Genomic DNA, 12,898 nt, shown 5'->3' on the forward strand with positions numbered 1-12,898 from the left:
TCTCCCATAGCTCCTCTTTGGTACTAGCTGGTCACGACTGCGAGAAATGGATCGAGTTATGGGATGTTGCACTCGAAAATCTTCAAGGCTCACGTCTCTGCTCTTTGTGTTTTTCGTCCTTGTTTGCCTATGGTCATGATAGCCTCGAGTTGTTTTTGAGGCTCGTTAAAGAAAACCTCCGATCTTTGGAACAAGTAATTATATTTGAATGCATTCCAAGGGATATTTATACATAATTGCATCTTATCTTTATAAGAAGATAACAAGCTAAAAATCCTGAAAGACAACCACCTAATAACTAACTGGATATAATCCTTACAGATAATGATCTAGATTTTATTCAATTGATTAATAAAAATAGATTTATGATTTATTCAACTCCGGTAGCTTTATCTATATGAACACCATGAGTTAATCTTCGATACTTGATATCTTCCTGGATCTGTTCACATACCTCCTCCATTTCTGTCTGTTTCCTTGCAGTTTCTTTCTGTCAAATTTTCAGATAAAACTCCTCGTAAGTCGGTAATCGTCGCTTGGTTTGTTCCGGACAAAATCCATATTGTATATAAATATATATATATATATTTTTTGAATAAAATCTAAATATAAATGACCAAAGTTAAAATAGGTCTTTTAATTAAATTTCATTAAAAATTGACCCAACATTGAGCCATTAATAAATATCTATGTTTCAATTTACTATTTAATGTATCTAAATTTTCTTTACTCGTAAATTAACAACTTTTTTTAAAAAAAATGTCATTATATTTGCTCGGTTCACATCAATTAAGTTTTAACCATATGTGAAGTTATTTTCTTTTGGTTCGATCCATTATTTCCAATGTCATGTTTATTATAATTTATCATACAATTAAAAATAAAGTTGTTGATTATGATGGCACATAAATTTGTCATATTCATCTCAAATTAACTATATTTTAATTCTGAGTTTGTCATATATGCAATCAAAGGTGTTTTTTTTAATTGCAATCATTAGACATGATTAATTGGGTTAGACCAGCCGGATCAAAACCGGCCCAAAAGTCCAGAATCGATTACAACCAGTTCGTCTGTACCGTTGGTTTTTAAATTTTTTTGAATTATAATATAAACTTCACCTTAACATGTATTTATAAATTTATTATTTCCATTGTTCTATTTATTTAATTTTTTCATTTCTATTTCCACTAAAGCAAAACATAGTTTGTGTATTCCGTAAATGATTTAGTTCTACTATATTGCTAGAATTTGTATTCTTAATTTTTTTCAAGTGATTTTGTAATGCCCCGAAAATTCGAATGTCCACGCGAACCAAATGCATACGAATTATTAAATTTCCTTGTATTTTAATAGGAGAGAAAAATCGAGTAAGAAGAAAGGTAGAAAAGAAAGCGCTCCACCTCCTCCGCGCCGTATCGTCTCGTTCTTTCGTTTTCTTTCAAAACGAAACCAGGCATGCATATATTCTTCCTTGACTCTTCAATCAAGTCATACTATCATTATTATTATGTTTTATGATCATCATTTCATGTATGAACCGAAATACATCAAAGAATTTTCAGAAAACATCACATGCAGATTTCGGTTTTCTTGTGCAGTTCACGGCTTCCTCTTGTTTTGTGGTTTCAGGTGGATGGTTCGACTCAAGGCTCCCAATGCTGCATCTAGACATGTACTAGGACATGTTAGGATCATAATTGTCCATTCATTCAAGCCCCTCACCCGCTGGAAACGAAAATTGACAGCAACCCCCATTTCTGCCCAAGTGTGTTCGAAAAATTCAGTTTGCTGTCATGAGGGAATGGATCGGATCATGGCTGCCCCAGGGACCTATAGCCATGGTTAGATCACTTCCTTAGCATGTCTAAGAAGTGACTAAGTCGCGCTTTTGGTGGCTTGGTCCATGGTGCATCGATTTTTAAATCAAACGTTAGAACAGCCCCTCCCCTTCTCGGCCCCTTTGATTTTGACAGCATGTGTTGGTTCGAGTATGGTGGAATGATGTGGATCTTGGTTGGCATTAAGCCCTTAGCCACGGTTCACACCATGCCCCATGAAGTCTAGGTCGTGCCATGGTCAATCAAATGGCCATTGGAACGAGTCGAGACGACAAGCGAAGCAAACACCCCTCACGCGCGCAAAGGTACTCTCGGGTGAATCTTTTCGATTGTTGCTGGAATATTTCGAATTGTGGCTGGTATAAAGCCCTTAGCCATGGTTCAAATCATTCCTTGGGATGTTGGTAAGAGGTTTTGGTCGGTGGTTCAAGATCCAATGGCCATTAGTCTCGCAAACGACACAAACAACCCAAGAGCAGCTGCTGGAAATTCTGTACAGCAGCTTGCTGCGTCGGTTCGGTGGCTCGTTCGAGTTCTTGTTTGGCTTTTAGCCTATGGCCTTGGACTGGACAGTGCACCATTGAGTTGGGAAGGTCATGTTTTTGACCCTTCGTCATTCGGATCATTTTTGAGGTCGTACGAGAATTTACGGTGCGATGTGCCAAATTGACTCTCGAAAGAGCATTTCTTGTTTTGGCCTCCATTCACCTAGATTTCGACCCTCACTATTTTAGTAGCATTAATTCATCATCTTTAGCGTATTTTAATCATGACTATATGATGGTTCAGTGTTGGTTCGGGTTGGTTCGGAGTCATGATAAAATACGAAGTCGTTAGACGTAATTGTCGCATTTTCGAACTTAGTTGCATATTTTGGTCAAGTAAAGCTATTGCATATTTTTCATGGCATATTTAGGTTGCAGAGAGCCTGGGAGCGATCCAATCCATTCAGTAAAATGAGTACAGGATATTTAATCCAGTCATTTAATTATATTACGTGCATAAAAATAGAAAATACTTATTTTTGAGATTGATGCGATATTGCTTGTAGTCAATTCACTATCATGGGAGCATTATTTTACCGGTAGCCAGTTACCGGTCAGTTCAGTTTGGTACCATCCGGTCGCCAGTGACAGTTCAGTTTGGTACCACCCGGTCGCCAGTGATCGGACAGTTCAGTTCAGTGCAGAGGCCAGTTGCGTAGAGCATAATCTCAACATAAAATCATTTCATATTATTTCAGTACAGGGCTCCAAGGAGCAAACATTTTTACTATGATTTTCAGTTCAGTTATGCACGTATTATAATTGCTCAGTACAAGTTATTTTCAGTATGCCTTATGACAAGAGATTTTATCCCATGCAAATTATATTATAGTATTTACTCGTTATCTACAATATATGCATGTTGAGTCTTTAGACTCACTAGACTTCATTGTTGTAGGTACTGATGAGCATGGGGCCGAGGGCGGGGACTAGTGAGCCAGCTTTGGTCGGCAGTAGTGGCACCCGAGGACCTCAGTTCAGCACTTGCCATTTATTTTTTATGCTCAAATATTTTATTAATTGTTGAATACTTTAACTTGTTATTTTGGCAAGTCATAATTTCTTCCGCTGCTATTTTGAACGTTAAACATTTTATCGGTTTTTGGTATGAATGAGGCACTCCATTTATTTTAAAAGAAAATTTTTAAATTTTCCGCAAATTTTCTAGCAAGGATTTTCGGGCCTTCACAGGACGGCTTGGGCGTTTGCTACTGGTGGGCTCGGCCAAGGATGGCTGGGCCTTGGTAAGGAGCTAGTCTAGGGTCTGGTATGGTCCTAGCATGGCTAGGACCCGTGGTCAGGCGGTTAGGAAGAGCCCATGATCACATGGACTCTTCTCTTGCATGCTTTTGGTGCAGCCGAGTGCTGCAACTTTCGAATGGTTAGGGGCTTGGATAGGGCAGTTCAGGTGATGGCTATGGCGGTCCAAACGAGGGCTCAGGGTGGTCCAAAGTGGGTCAGGGAAGCTAGGGCTTGATGGTGGCTGCTGCAGAGAGTCCTACGCAAAGTAGGACTCTTGCGCTCATAAAGGGTCGCACAGGTGTTGTCCATGTACAGAGACTTGCTGCTTCGCTCAGGGGCTCGGGCTGGGGGTGACTCGGGTCTGGGACTAGTATAGGGTCAGTAAGGGTCACGGGTGCTCAGTGGTTAAGGGCTGGTATAATCCTAAGGCAGTTAGGAAACCTAACACAAGCTAGGACACCTCACACACACACATACATACATACAATGGGTCTACTGTCCAGCAGGGTTTTGAGCGAGCGAGGGGCTAGGTACAAGGGCTGGGCTTGGTCATTAGGGTCCCTAGATGGGTTGGCTAGGTTTTGGCTCTAGGTGGCTCGGGCGTGGCTCGAGTATTTTGGGAGATGGTTCGGTGTATTCGATAAGGTGTCAAGAAGGAAAATTGAATCAATGGGTCCACGGGTGTGGCTCGTGATTTGGAAGGGTAGAATAAATAATAAAAATGATGTGTTTAAAATTTGGGATCAAAATAACAAGTTTTGGATTTATCCGGGATTTAATCGCCGCATGAATCGTTAATTAAAGAATTAATTGAAACGCCTAGTTGTAAGCTTTATAAAACTATGGAAATTTATATGTAAGCTCAAATAATTATTAAAAGTTTAATTTTGTAATTTGGTAATTTTAAATTAAGTTTTGGTTTAATTCGGGATAAAAACGCAGTAATACGTCTTATTTAAAGATTAAATTAAAAGTCCTCGATTTATGTTAAATAAAAATATGAGAAAATTCAAGTAAGCTTAAATAATTATTTGGGACATTTTAGAGTCAACGAAATTAAGAAAAAGCAGAAAACGTGAAATTTTACGTCCAAGGGTAAAACAGTCTTTTTACACCTAGAAATTAGTAAACGTCATGGCAGTGTCCTGAATGCTGTTTTATATGCTAATATGATTATTTTCTATGATTATGGATGTTTATGAATTTTTATATGTCAATACGTCAATTTTAAATGTTTATGGATTTTTAAGATATTATGTTTAATGTTTTATGATTTAATATGCTAAAACGTTTATTTAAATGTTTAACGTTTATGATGTTAAAATGTGGATTTTAAAAAGTTTATGGCTTTTTATGATTTTTATATGTTAAAACGTTTATTTTAAATGTTTGCGAATTTTTAATACGTTAAAATGTTTGTTTTAAAATGTTTATGGATGTTAATGATTTTAATATGTTAAATTATGATTTTTAAATAATCATGAATTTTTATGATTTAATTTGAACATTTAAAAGATATGGTGCATGCTTGGTTTAAAAGAAAAATGATATTATATGCATGTTCTTATTAAGTGATGGAAATACGACATGTTGAAGGACATGAAGGGATTGTGACTAAATACGTTGGTATGTTGGAAATATCGTGAGGGTTATGGTCCCAGTGGGAGTCCGACGATCGTGTTTCCTTGGATACAGATACGAATACGAATATGAATACGTTAATATGTTAATACGTTGGCCAATGCCCAGTTGACCGGTGAGAGTATCGCTGGTGTACCCGCCGCCCAGTACTGTGGTTTTCTCTAGATGGATCCATCGCCCAATACGATTAAGAATACGGGTCACAATAACGATCTGAATTCAACAAACACGAATATGAATATGAATATGAATATGAATATGAATATGGATACTGATAGGATCGGTTAACTCAACGTGAAAGTGTTTAGAAGGGGGGGGTTGAATAAACACTTGCTAGATTAAAACTTCTTCGAAAGGTTGGGTACAGTTTTGTTACAAACTGACTCAAGTATCTCGTCGGTCGATAACAATCAGTTAAACTGAATAAAACAGTTGCGGAAAACTAACTGACTGAAAGATAGAATGAATAACTGAAAGTAAATAACACAGGAAATGTTTCTGGATGTTCGGAGACTTGAATAACTCCTACGTCACCCCTTCTATCACAAAGATAGGATATTCACTAAAAGACTTTGATCAAATACAATAACGTGTACTGACCCACTTCAGTTTGGACTTATCTATTGCCAAAACTGAAACTCTTAGTTAACAACTCTTTTACAGATCACAACTGATCTTAGCACAACTTGTACAATTTATCAAAGATTACAAAGTGCTTTTTCTAGCTCAAAACGTAGCCTGAATGCTACTGATAAAACTGATAAGCTTGAGCTTTGATTTGACGAAGTTGAGAGAATATTTTCGCAGAGTAACAGCAAGTAAAATGAGTAGTTCAGAATCGGTAGTTCTTCAGCTGCTCTCTTCGACTATTTATAGGCTTCTGTCAACGGTAACATTTATTTGAATAACAGCCGTTGTTTGCCACGTCAATATTCCCTGATAGATCGTACACTGCAACTTCTGAAATGCGGCGATCCACTACCAGTTCGCAGAAGACTGTACTATTTGTCGGTTGTCGTTTTCACTTTATGACGTGTACAGCTGAAAGATCAGCTGATAACAAATCAGTTGGCGAGAATGAACTGGCGAGAATATCTGCTGAAATATCAGTTAAGCTAGGTTCAGTTAAGTCGATCAGTTGGTAGCTTTTAGTTGCTGAATTCAGTTGAGTCTTTTGTCAAACGCCGGAATTAAGTTTCCAACAATTTCCCCCTTTATGGTGTTTTGACAAAACTTGGAATAAATAACTGAATTCTGCATAGTAGATAAAATAAGATCAACAACTGAAATAATAGAAATCTGATACAATCAATACTGCTGTACTACTAAGAATTCTTCTGCTCTTCCCCCTTTTTGTCAAACTGCTCCATCTTGTCAGATAGCTTGCGAACGTGAGAAGAAAGAACCGTGACAGAGCATGACATATTTTCAATAGCAGTAGACAGTGTGACTTGCAGTAGATCAAATTTCCGAGACATAAGTGATTCCACATTGTTGACGCGTTGATTAATGAGTTCTTGAGTGGCAGTCAGACCGGATATGATACCTCTATTTTTCTGAATGTCACTGACTGCAAAAGAAAGAGCGGTAACAGCAGATTCGATGGCCTTCAGTCTTTTGATGGATTCCTGAGTATCGTCTAACTTCACACTGTGCGAAAGTTGCGTATTTTGAATTTTGGAAATGGCCGAAATTATTTGATTCATGCTGTCCTGCATATGTTGGACTTCCTCAAAAATGAGATCAAAATCTGCTGAAGATGGAGGGTTGGATTGATGAGAAGTGCTTGGTTCACTTGTTGTTTGCTGAGTAATGACCAAGGCTTGGTCAGTTATCTTGGTATCAGCAATTGGCTGAACTGAAGTATCAGTTCCAGTTATTGTCCCTTGAACCGGAGTCTCATCAGCAGTCTTTTCTTCTTGATCTAAAGATGGTGAGGGAGGATGTTGTACAGTTGATGGTGACACAACCTGAACTGATGCCTCTAGTGAATGATCAATTGATTCAACTGGCATATCAATTTGTAAGCCCTGATCAGCAGATTGGTCTGGTGGAACAATTTCGACTGAAGAAATAGTGACCTGTAGATTGGTTTGATCAGCAGAGCGATCAACTGGATCATTAACTGGTGCACTAAAGTGGGACTCCTCTACCACTGCTTGAATCACTTCATCAATATGAGCAAGAGATAGCTCCGCTTCAGTATATAGTAGTTGTTCAACAGGTGGTGAAGGAAGCTTATCAGAAACTGGTTCTCCAGTTGGAACCAGAACTAAGGCGGATGATGGTGCTGTTTTGTCAGAGAATGCTGTTTCAACTTGTTCCTCATTGTCATCATCTGAATCTCCTTGGTAGACCACGAGTTCTTGATCCGATTCCCAAAATTTGATTCGAGATAGTATCCCCATCAGATCAGTGTCAAGCTGAGTGATTACAGCTTGATCAGCATATGCAGTAGGGGCAGTTGGCAAGTAGTTGTTCTTAAGTTTAGCAACAATTTGAGCCAACTTCTTTGCTCTCAGCTGATCAAAGAAATAGCTTTTTCTCTCCAAGGCTTGAGCAATAGTTGCAGCTTTGACCGTGCGGAGAACGAGGGCCTCCAACTTGATGAATTTTCTCAGTTCGGACTTCTCCTTCAGTTGCTTGGCAAAAACTTCAGTACGATAGGCTACCCAAGCGTCATAGGACTTAGTCTTTGCAGCAGCAAAACTGTTCACTTTTGCCCATACGAGATCAATATGAGTCTGAATTGGGTTTGAGGGTCTGGGTTCCACAATCAATTTCTCTTTTCCTTTATCACCACTCAAGATATGAGGGATTTCCAGTCCTGTTCGAGTTGATTCCACCGGTTCTATAAACTTTATCCCTTTAGGTCTTGCAGGTGCCACACCAATTGGTCGAGATATTTGAGTAACAGGAGCTTGCGTCCTAACCGATTTTTTTATGGTACTTGCTGAATCATCTTGTGGAATAATCTGCAGAGGAACTGCTTCTATAGGTTGCTGATCAGTGAAGGAAATCATTTTGTCAGTCGGACTGGTTACCTCAGAAGTTGTTTTAACCCTTTGAGTTCTTGGCTTCTTCACAATGTGAGGAGATGGAGTCTTTTCTGATTCTGATGAACTCAAAACCAACTTTCTTTTGGCAATTTGCAGTTGAGCCAACGTTTTGGTTTTCTTGACTGATTTGGGAGCGGCTAACTGAGTCCCAATTTCCTGTTTGATTTTCACAAACTGAGTAGTGGTCAAGTCCATTTTGGATTTGATTGGCATTGTGTTCTTTGCATTGAACACCTTAAATTTCGATGTTCTCTCAGAGTCCTCAGCCACTAAGCCTTTAGCTTTCAGTAAATAACTGATTTGAACTGCAAAGCCCTTGGATTGTTTAGAAGACAGAAACATATTCTTCAGAACATTAAAAATGAGACGCTTCCAGTTAAATTTTTGACCAGCCATAATAACGGTAATGGCCTGAAATTTCTCTAAAGTTAGAGCAGCGAATGATCCTGCTTTTGCCAAAATTCCTTTTGCAATAACATCAGCTAGCAATTGAACTTCATGTTTCAGTTCTTTCTTAGGATCTGAAACCTTAATCTTTCGTCCATCAATAGAAAGAGAGACTTGCATCTCTTCAATATCAGACGCCTTGACATCTGAGAGTTGTGCCATACCTTCAGAAGGTAAATGAAAGAAATCACCAAGAGAATCTTCAGAAATGATCAGCAACTGATCATTGATAGTAGACTTGATATTTCCCTCAGAATCAATCACGCCAGAAGAGTAGAAATCCTGAAGTTCTTTGGGATAGATATCCTGAGAAGATTGTCCCAAAAATGTTCTTAGACCAGCAACTTCAAGCTTCTGAAATACTTTCTGAACTTCAGCATCGCCGAAGGATAATATAGATCCAAAGTTGATGGTCATAGAATTTAGCATGAAAGCGGGAATTTGGGTTGCCATTGATAACTGATAAATTGCCTGAAAGAAAATTCGAGGAATGAGGTAGTTCTTGCCCTAAGGAGAATTTGACGTAGTCGAAAAGTAAGACTGAAAAGAGGCGGGTAATAGTACATATGTACGTGACCATTCAAACTCTGGACACGTGTCAGTCCAAAGAATTTTGAAAGAAACAAAGTAGTACGTGTGCTACAATCGTGTGTACGAATTGAGTGGTGAAGATAAACTCCACGTAAAGAAAATCAAGAGTCATGATTAGTTTAGCAGACGGTCACGTCATTTGATTTGGAATAAAATTGGGTTAATTAGTTAACTTATATGAGAAGATTAGTGAAAAATTCGACTGATAGGTCAGTTGATAAGACTGAGTTATTTCAGTCGAGAATTTACTAACGACTGTCTTCTCAGTTAACCTCTTGAACCATTATTCCCCCTTAATCTATTAAAGCAAAATGACGGCAATAGACAGAGAATATTAATGATGAGTATGGTGCTGGGTATAGCAAACGTCACAGAGAGATGTCCTTTCGTATCCCTCCTTTGTTTTGCCCTATAAATAAGAGTGAAGGGGTTAGCCAAAATTCATCTCAGCAAGTAATTCTACACAGATAAAGATAATGGCAGAAGCTGGAAGCTCAAGTGACGCTCAGTTTACTCTGCAAGCTAAGAAGCAGTTCATAGAAGATGAAGTCTTCTACACTAGCCTTCGTTACTGGGAAGAGATGCAGGAGCTGGAGTTCCTGTATTACTCTGGACGGGTCTCCACTTTCAGGCGGAAGGCCCAACTACAAGAGGTGCGGGAGCTCCTAGAGGTTCCTGCGGGGGTGGACCTTTTTAAAGAAGGTTATCTCTACAAGCTCTTTCTTCTGAAGGGGCTGGAGATCCTCCGCCGCATCGCTGCCTCCCATGATTTCTGCAAAACTTCTTCCTCAGCACTAGCTGCATGGATGAGTTTGTGGATAGATTCTGTGGAGGAAAATATTGTGACAATGTAACCGGCTCCTCTCCTGATTAATGAAAATATTTATTATGTTTTATCGTCGTTGTTCTTTTATCTCTGCCTGCAATGATTTGTTAGAAACATAACCATAAGAACAATACAAACACTTGCTGACATCAGTTAAGAGTTCATAAGAATAAGCAACTCACTTAAATATTCAGTAAAACAACAATAAAGCTTAATCAACAAATTACGAACAATGATCATTAATTAAGATAAATCAATTAATCCAAGTATATTGCGGAAGTGAGAAAACTTAGTCTCAGCCAGTGGCTTGGTGAAGATATCAGCTGCTTGTTGTTCAGTTGAGACGTATTCCAGTCTGATTTCCTTCTTGAGAGCATGATCTCTGATGAAGTGATGTCTGACATCTATGTGTTTGGTTCGAGAGTGAAGAACTGGATTGTAGGTTATAGCAATTGTGCTTGTGTTGTCACAAAATATAGGTGATTCTTTAGCATCAACTCCATAATCTCTCAGTTGTTGCTGAATCCAGAGCAGTTGGGCACAACAGCTTCCAGCAGCAAGATATTCTGCTTCAGTTGTGGAAGTTGCTATGGATGTTTGCTTTTTGCTGAACCAAGAAATCAGTCGGTCTCCTAGAAACTGACATGATCCACTTGTACTTTTTCGATCAAGTTTACATCCTGCATAGTCTGCATCTGAATAACCAACTAAATTGAAAGATGAGTCTTTAGAATACCATAACCCAACATTTTGTGTGCCTTTAAGATATTTCAAAATACGTTTGGCAGCAGCAAAATGGGATTGCTTAGGATTTGCCTGAAATCTAGCACACATACAGACAGCAAACACAATATCAGGACGACTAGCAGTTAGATACAATAATGAACCTATTAAACCTCTGTAAAGCGTCGTCTCAACTGATATTCCCCCTTGATCAGTGTCTAGTTTAACTGATGAGCTCATGGGAGTGCTTGCAGCTGAACACGATTCCATGCCAAATTTCTTTAGTAATTCCTTTGTATATTTTGTTTGACTGATGAAGGTGCCTGAATCCAATTGTTTCACTTGTAATCCAAGAAAGAATGTCAGTTCACCCATCATGCTCATTTCGAATTTTTCCTGCATCAACTTAGCAAATTTCTCACATAATTTGGGGTTAGTTGACCCAAATATGATATCATCAACATAAATTTGAACAATTAAGATATGATCATTCTTAGAAAATTTGAACAACGTCTTATCAACTGATCCAACAGAAAAATCATGATCAGTTAGAAATTTTGAAAGAGTTTCGTACCAAGCTCTTGGAGCTTGTTTAAGACCATATAAGGCTTTGTTCAAATGATAGACATGATCAGGAAGGTGATGATTAACAAAACCTGGAGGTTGTTCAACAAAGACTTCTTCCTGCAACTCTCCATTCAGAAATGCGCTTTTAAGATCCATCTGGTACACTTTGAAATTTTTGAATGATGCATAGGCCAGGAATATTCTTATTGCTTCGAGTCTTGCAACTGGTGCATATGTCTCATCATAATCAATTCCTTCTTCCTGCCTGTATCCTTGTGCAACTAGCCTTGCTTTGTTGCGCACAACTGAACCATCCTCGTTCAGTTTGTTCCTGTATACCCATTTTGTACCTATAACAGTTTTGGAAATTGGTCTTGGAACTAAGTTCCAGACATTATTATGGATAAACTGATTTAGCTCTTCTTGCATAGCATTTATCCAGTTAGGATCAGCAAGAGCTTCATCAGTTTTCTTTGGTTCCAGTTGAGATACAAAAGCTGAATGAATGAATAAGTTAAGCATTTGATTTCTCGTTCTTACCGGATCAGATGGATTACCTATCACCAATTCTGGAGGATGTGATTTCTTCCATCTGAGTTCAGCATTTGTTGATTCCAAATTGGTAACTGCTTCAGTAGGTAACTGATTGGTTTCAGTTTCAGTTGGAGCTGTTTCAGTTGGCAACTGAATCTCATTTGTTTGTTCTACTAACTGATTAGCTTCCAATTCAACAGCCTGATCTAATATCTCAGGTTCAGGTGTTTGGAGATTGCTTTGATTAATATGAGTATCTTCTTCATCATCATCCTCCAAACTGATATCTGTAAATCTGTCAGCTAGCTCAACTGTATCAGTTGGCTTATCAGTTAGTACAGTTTCATCAAAAACAACATGAATAGATTCTTCAACATTTAAAGTGTTTTTGTTGAAGACTCTGTAAGCTTTACTTACTGATGAATAACCAAGAAATATTCCTTCTGCAGATTTAGCATCAAAAGCTTTTAAATGAGTTTTACCATTGTCGAGTATAAAACATCTGCAGCCGAATATTTTAAAGTAAGAAACCACACTTTTTCTTCCATGCCAGATCTCATACGGTGTTTTCAAATGATTCTTATTAATCATTGATCTGTTTTGAGTGTAACACGCAGTGTTCACTGCTTCTGCCCAAAACCTTTGAGAGATACTAGAATCAGCAAGCATTGTTCTAGCAGCTTCCTTAAGTGTTCGATTTCTCCTTTCAGCTACACCATTTTGCTGAGGAGTTCTTGCTGCTGAGAGCTCATGTTTGATTCCAGTATTCTCTAAATAGTTTGAAAGAATTTTATTGATAAATTCAGTTCCTCGATCGGATCTGATTCTGTCAATTCCAACTGATTTTTCATTTGATAATCTTTTGAAAAGCTTGATCAGTTC

Source organism: Primulina eburnea, chromosome 13 (assembly GCF_022965805.1).
Source record: "Primulina eburnea isolate SZY01 chromosome 13, ASM2296580v1, whole genome shotgun sequence".
In the NCBI taxonomy this organism is placed as follows: Eukaryota; Viridiplantae; Streptophyta; class Magnoliopsida; order Lamiales; family Gesneriaceae; genus Primulina; species Primulina eburnea.